We start from the raw sequence: 6,290 nt of genomic DNA on the forward strand, positions 1-6,290 counted from the left end.
ATCTACTATGAAAGGTTACAATTTTTTAGAAATTAAAAAATGCTATAATACTGATACAGATTTTTTTGGATACAGATTTTTTTCAAATCCACCTGAAATTTTGCTTTAATTGGGTGTAGTAACCTAAAGGCACTGAATGGCTGTAGATAGAAAAGTCTATTCTTTAGAGCTCCCGTGAGAAGAAGGCAGGCCACACTACCCAGGGTCACACGAGGAAGCACCGAGCCCGGGCCGGAAGCAGGAGGATGCGGAAGAAAGCCTGGCGTGGTGAGAACCTTCACTGTGGTTTTCCAGCAAAGAATGGGTGAGGCTGGCTAAGTAGCTGAACAAGTATAGAAAGGAATAATTTCAGTGGCCTTGAGATACACAGTGCTCTCTAAATGGCTCAATACCTGGCCCTGGGCTGGCTTAGGGGACAGGGAGTAAGAGCTAGAGAAAGGATGTGGTGTAGGGGAGGGGTTTTGGATTGGCCAATGTCTCTAAGGAATTAGCCAACCCTGGGAGGGACAGTCCTTCCAGGATTAGTAAAACCCCAAATGTCAAAGCACCATGAAACACAGGAAAATTTAAAGGTATAATAATATAACAGGCTATTCATTCATGAAACTAAATAGAAAAATGAGACCAAATTCAACTATAGCAGGAAGGAAGGAAGAAAACAAAATGAAAGAAAAGAAATTGCTAGATCAGTTAATACATAGGGTATTGGGACAATTTGAGGAAAAGTTAAGTTAGAACTATACCTCACAAAATAAACTTGAAATGGCTCACAATTCTTAGTCTCTGTCTTACGCGGTGTCTTTCTTACCGTTCACCGTCTTCTCCCTCATGACACACCCCCCCAACACTTGCATGGCTTCTGTGGCTGCCCCAGCCCTGCTTCCCCCTGGTGCCTAGCTCTCCTCCAAGTCTGCTCCATCCTCTTAGCCCTCCCTTCCCCAGTCTCCTGACCCGAGCACCTCCCACCGAGCCCATCAGGCCTGCGGAACCATCTGACATGTTCCTCAGACTCTGACATCCCCCAGGATGTCTCAGGCTGAAATGTCCCGTGGGAAAACTTCACCTTCTCTCCTGTTGTCCCCATCTCAGAGATGCCACCACTGGCCAGTCCCCCCAGTTCAGCCCAGAGCTTGGATGCCACCTAAGCTCTGTCTCTCTCCCTCCCTCCCTCCCTCTTGCTCTCCCTGTCCAAGTCAAACCCACATCCCCATCTATTCTTGGTTTTAGGTTTTTTTCAGAACTGGGGATTGAACTCAGGCTCTTGTGCTTGCCAGGGAAGCACTTATTCTACTAAGCCACCTCCCTGGCCCCCCCATCTATTCTGCCACCTGAGCTTCTTTCACATCCATCCACTCACCACCCCACTGTCTTGACATCTCCCAAGTCAGCTTTAACTCCTCCATCTCCCTTATCCTCTACAACTCAATAGAAGGTTTTTTTTTTTTTTTTTTGGAGGCTGGAAATGCCTTTAGGGCATTTCTGGTTTGCAGTGACTGTCTGGGTTGGAACCCCAGAAGCTTGAGCTTGAGGGTTTTGTTTAAGCAGGCACTTAAACAACTGAGCTATTGGGCAGGTCCCCTCTACAACTCAATAGAGACCCTCCATTGCATGAGAAGAAATCTGCAAAGGAAACTCAGATAGCCAACGAGCATGCAAGCCTTGTCAATCTGGGTTATAATTCAAGATACACTCAACTTTTAAATTAAGGGGGGGGGGCAGCCAAATAGCTCAGTGGATTAAAGTGCCTGCAGGCAGGCAAAGGGGCCAGGAATCCTCAGGCCTGCCGTGCTGGCCCCGCCCTGGGGGCACATTGAGATGACTATTGAGACTGGGCATGGTGGCGCACCCTGTAATTCCAGCTCCTAGGAGGCTCTAAACAGGAGAATCACTGAGTCCGATCTACGCAGTGAGACCCTGAACACCCTGTAGGCCCCTCCCTGAAATACAATAATTAATGCATTGGTATAAATCCTTTTTTTTTTTTTTTGGCAGAACCAGGGATTGAACTCAGGCCCTTGCACTTGCTGGTATAAATCCTCTTGGAAGCCAGATGTGGTGGCACATGCCTGTAATCGCAGCATTCTCAGAAGCTGAAAGAAAAGTACAAATTTGAGCCCAGTCTGGGAAATTTAAGTAACTTAGAGACACATTGTCTCAAAAAATAGAAAAGGGAACAAGGATATTACCCAGTACAAAGGCCCTGTGGTCACCCTACAGTACAGATGGGGGTGGAGGGCAGTTTTCAGTATCCATCCAAGGAAATGATGGGGTGTGGTACAGGGCATGTGAGAATTAATGCCGCATTTTCTCATGTAATCTTCAAGCAATCAGCCCAATGGATCTGGGAGTATTTGGCCCATTCTACAGATGAGGGAACTGAGAATTAAACCAACAGCATTGCCCAGGAGGCTGGTACAGGGCAGGCTGCATGCAAGAAGCCCGCTCTCGTGTGTCGTGGGCACCACAGCTTGACCTGTATGGGAGAAACTCCTGGTACTTTCTGCTTGGAGGTCAGCACAGTGAAAAGGAAGAGATGGAACTCATGGCAGCTTCAAAGGCTATGGGGGCTTGGGGAGCCAAGGACTTTAGCTTTGACGCTGCACCTACGTAGAAGATGTGTATTTTTACTTCTCTGACTTAGGGGAGTAAATCACTTAAAAATTTATTGCAGCGACATACCAGCCAACAGTGACTAAACTGAATAAAAGCTATTTAAACAAAACAAAAAGAAAAGACAACCAGGCTCTGCTATGTAGTCCAAACTGGCCTTGAATTCACTATGTAATCTATGCTGGCCTTAACCCATAGCAATCCTCCTGCCTCAGCCTCCTGAATACTGGGATACAGGTGGATACTAACACACCTGCCAGAGGAAGCGGGGAAGGAGCGAGAGAAAGGGGATGTGATAGTGGGAAATGACCCCAGGACTTTCACTCTGAGCTATATCCCAGCTCTCTTATTTATTTTTTTTCTTTTGAGACAGGGTCTCACTAAGTCACCAAAGTGCCCAGGCTGGCCTCAAACTTGTGATCCTTCTGCCTCAGCTTCACCAAGCAATAGGATCACAGGTGTGTGCCTCCACGCCAACCTGTATAAGGGATTTTGTTTTGTTTTCAGGGCTTCTGTGTCATTTTTCTCTGTTGGTCTGCTGCTCAGTGTCATAGCCACAACAAGAAAAAAGAGGGAATGGCTACAGAAAGTGTAACCAAGAAGCTGCCACATCGGGACAGAGTCCCCGTCTGCCCCTAGGCGCTGCTGCTATGGAGGTGGTCTTTATGGGGAGGTGACTCCGAAGGCTGAGGCGTGAGGATCACTTGAGCCAGGAGTCCAGAGCCAGCCTGAGTGACATAGGAAGACTTTGTCTCTTCCTAAGAGCTCCCAGAGCCAGGCAGGGAGCCAAGAGGTCGAGGGCTGCTTTGGCGCCGCGTTGTTTCTGCATCCTCAGCCTTCAACCTCCCCTTTGGCTCAATGAAAGGGTGCACAATGGCATTGGCAGGGACGGCTCCCCTCCCAGGATAGCAGTGGGGGCTAGGACTCCATGAGCAGCGCCAGGCCACCTGGGGACTTCAGCTTACTAACCAGTTAGGGGACCCTGCCTTCTACTGGTAAATTGGCTTTTTATTTTTAAATTCAAAAGCCACCCTAATTTGTAACATTTGCTGATTTCTGCAGTGTAAATATTCCCACTGGGGCCAATTTCAAGTCACCACATGTAACAAGCAGCACATAGGATTCCTGAATATTTAACAAGCGGCTCTCGGGTGCCCTTACACTCTGACTCTCATGCACCACTCCTGTTACTCCTCTGGGGACACCCAGAAATAACTGGGGAGCCCCCCTCAAGAGGGTTAGAGGATTTATCATCACACGAGTACAGCATTAACACGGCCAGGGAATTAAGTCCAGCTTTGTGGCAACAAGCTGATGAGGCTGAGGCTCCGGCTGGATTACTAAATCTTAAAGCCTGTTCTCATGGTAAAGTAGATGCGACGTGCAGTCCTGTATTCAAGAAGTATTAACTGAGAACCTTCTCTGTGCCCAGGACTGTTCTAGACACTAGGGAAAACTAAAGTTAAGACCAAGTTCTTATTCTCATGGAGCTCCCAGCCTGGCTTCTGTAAAATAATGTCACATGCTGACATTACCGCGAAGGACATTCAAGCTTTGGAAGAGGGACACAAAGTAGGACTGCAGGCTGGAAAGCAGGGCAGGAAGGCCTAGAGAGGGCCCTTCCTGGTCCTCGGCTTAGCCCGGGAAGTTTATATTTGTAATCCCATGGACGAATTATTGGAATCCTTGTAATCGCATGGATGAATTATTGGAATCCCGTCAAGTTAATTCCAATCTACCACTTGCAGAGCAACCCATCGCGAGAGTAAAGAGACTAAAGCATATTTATAGTTATGGGGAGCCAAGGAGTCCTCAGTTCAGCCACAGTGATGACCATCCAGAGCAAAGGCCTCGACCCAGGGCCAAACCCAGGTTCACTCAGTCATGAAGTGGCTTGAGGATGAATGGCTGGGAATGGCTGGAAGCAGGTGAGTACTGTGAACTGGGCCGGGTAGGAGGCCTGGATTTACCCCTGCAATATGCAAAGAACGATATGTAAAGAGTAATCTGCATAACACAATTGAGATAATATCTGATGTTTTAGGGTATAGTGCTTCAGCTCTGATGTGCAATCTTTGAAGCCCCAGGCAGTCATAGCCTCTATCACGAGGCTGATCCCAGCCGAGAGTGTGGGGGCACTGGCTCTTCATCCTGTCTCGACCCGGCTCATATTAAAGAGGAACAGGTGGGGATTATCAGGGAAACACGCATGCCATCTTCAGATTCTGCCACCAGCACCTTGGCTAAAAGTGTATTGCTTAAAGCCAATTGGAGGGATAAGGCGAAGTCCTAGCCAGCTCTGCACACACCCATACATGGAAATAGGGTCAGGCACAGCCAAAATGGAGACAATTGCTCTTCTTTCAAGGAGAGTCACTCAGGTGGTTCTCCACAGAGGTCCTTGCTGGACAGGGAACATCTGAGCAGAGGAGAGAACAGGAGGAGTGCTGGAGCCAACCCAGTTCGGGGGAACATTGCAGGCCAAAGGGACACAGGTGGAGAATGAGCAGCCGCATAGCAGAGGGTCCCAGCTTCCAGTTAAGAAGCAGCGAGGAAAAAAAAAAAAGAAGAAGAAGAAGCAAGGAGTGTGGAGCTGGCGTTTTATTCTACGTGTGATAAGAAAGAATTGGAGGGTTTGAGTGGAAAAATGACAGTATCTCCTTTGCATTATAAAAGGATGTTGTGTTAAAAATAGAGTGTGGTGATAGGTGAGGATGCAGAGAGACCAATTACAAGTTCCCCAGCTACAGTCTGGCTGAGATGACGGAGGGTAAGTTCCGGTGGAAGGGCAGGAAGTAACAGGTGGTTGGACAGAACTTAGGGGAGCTCGTTAAAATCGGGGTGAAAGGATGGAGGAAAAAGGCAACAAAGATCAGACGGCCCCGTTCCTTTGGTGCTCCACACCCAAAGTTTGCGGGTTGATGAAGGTGAGAAGAATTAAGTGGAAAAGTTCAATGGAACGATCATATGTCTCTTTCTTTGTTCTTGAAAGGTAGTTTTGCTGGGTGTAGAGTTCTGGGTGGGTATTGGTTCTCTCTGAACATATTAGACATTGGGGGAAAACTAACCACACAGTGACATTTTCAGATAAGCACTGAAACCTGAGGATGGGGTTTAGCTTGGAGGTAGAGTTCTGGCCTAGCATGCAGGGGGAGGGGGGGCCACTTGTGCAGCCCCAGCAGCTCAGGAAGAAAGAAAGAGAGATAAAGAGCTAGAGCTAGAGACAGAGATAGAGACAGAGCTAGAGCTAGAACTAGAGTCAGAGACAGAGACAGAGACAGAGACAGAGACAGAACTAGAGACGGAGACAGCCAGAGCTAGAGATAGAAACAGAGACAGAGCTAGAGCTAAAACAGAGATAGAAACAGAGACAGAGCTAGAGACAGAGACAGAGACAGAGATATAGACTGCTACCAGCAAATTTAAATACACTAAGGGGCTGGGGAGATGGCTCACTTGAGTAAGTGCTTGCCTGGCAAGCTCAAGGGCTTGAGTTCAATCCCTGGCTCCGCAAAAGAAAAAAAAAAAAGAAAAGAAAAAGAAATTTAAATACACTAAAGATATTCTAAATATTTTATTTCTAGCAGACAGAAAATGAGTCCATGTAGAAGCTCCAAATAAACATTGAATGTAGATAAAATAATAATAAATTCTGAGATTTAAAATATAAATATTTGGGG

The sequence above is a fragment of the Octodon degus genome, unplaced genomic scaffold (assembly GCF_000260255.1).
Source record: "Octodon degus isolate 3935 unplaced genomic scaffold, OctDeg1.0 scaffold00163, whole genome shotgun sequence".
Taxonomy (NCBI): domain Eukaryota; kingdom Metazoa; phylum Chordata; class Mammalia; order Rodentia; family Octodontidae; genus Octodon; species Octodon degus.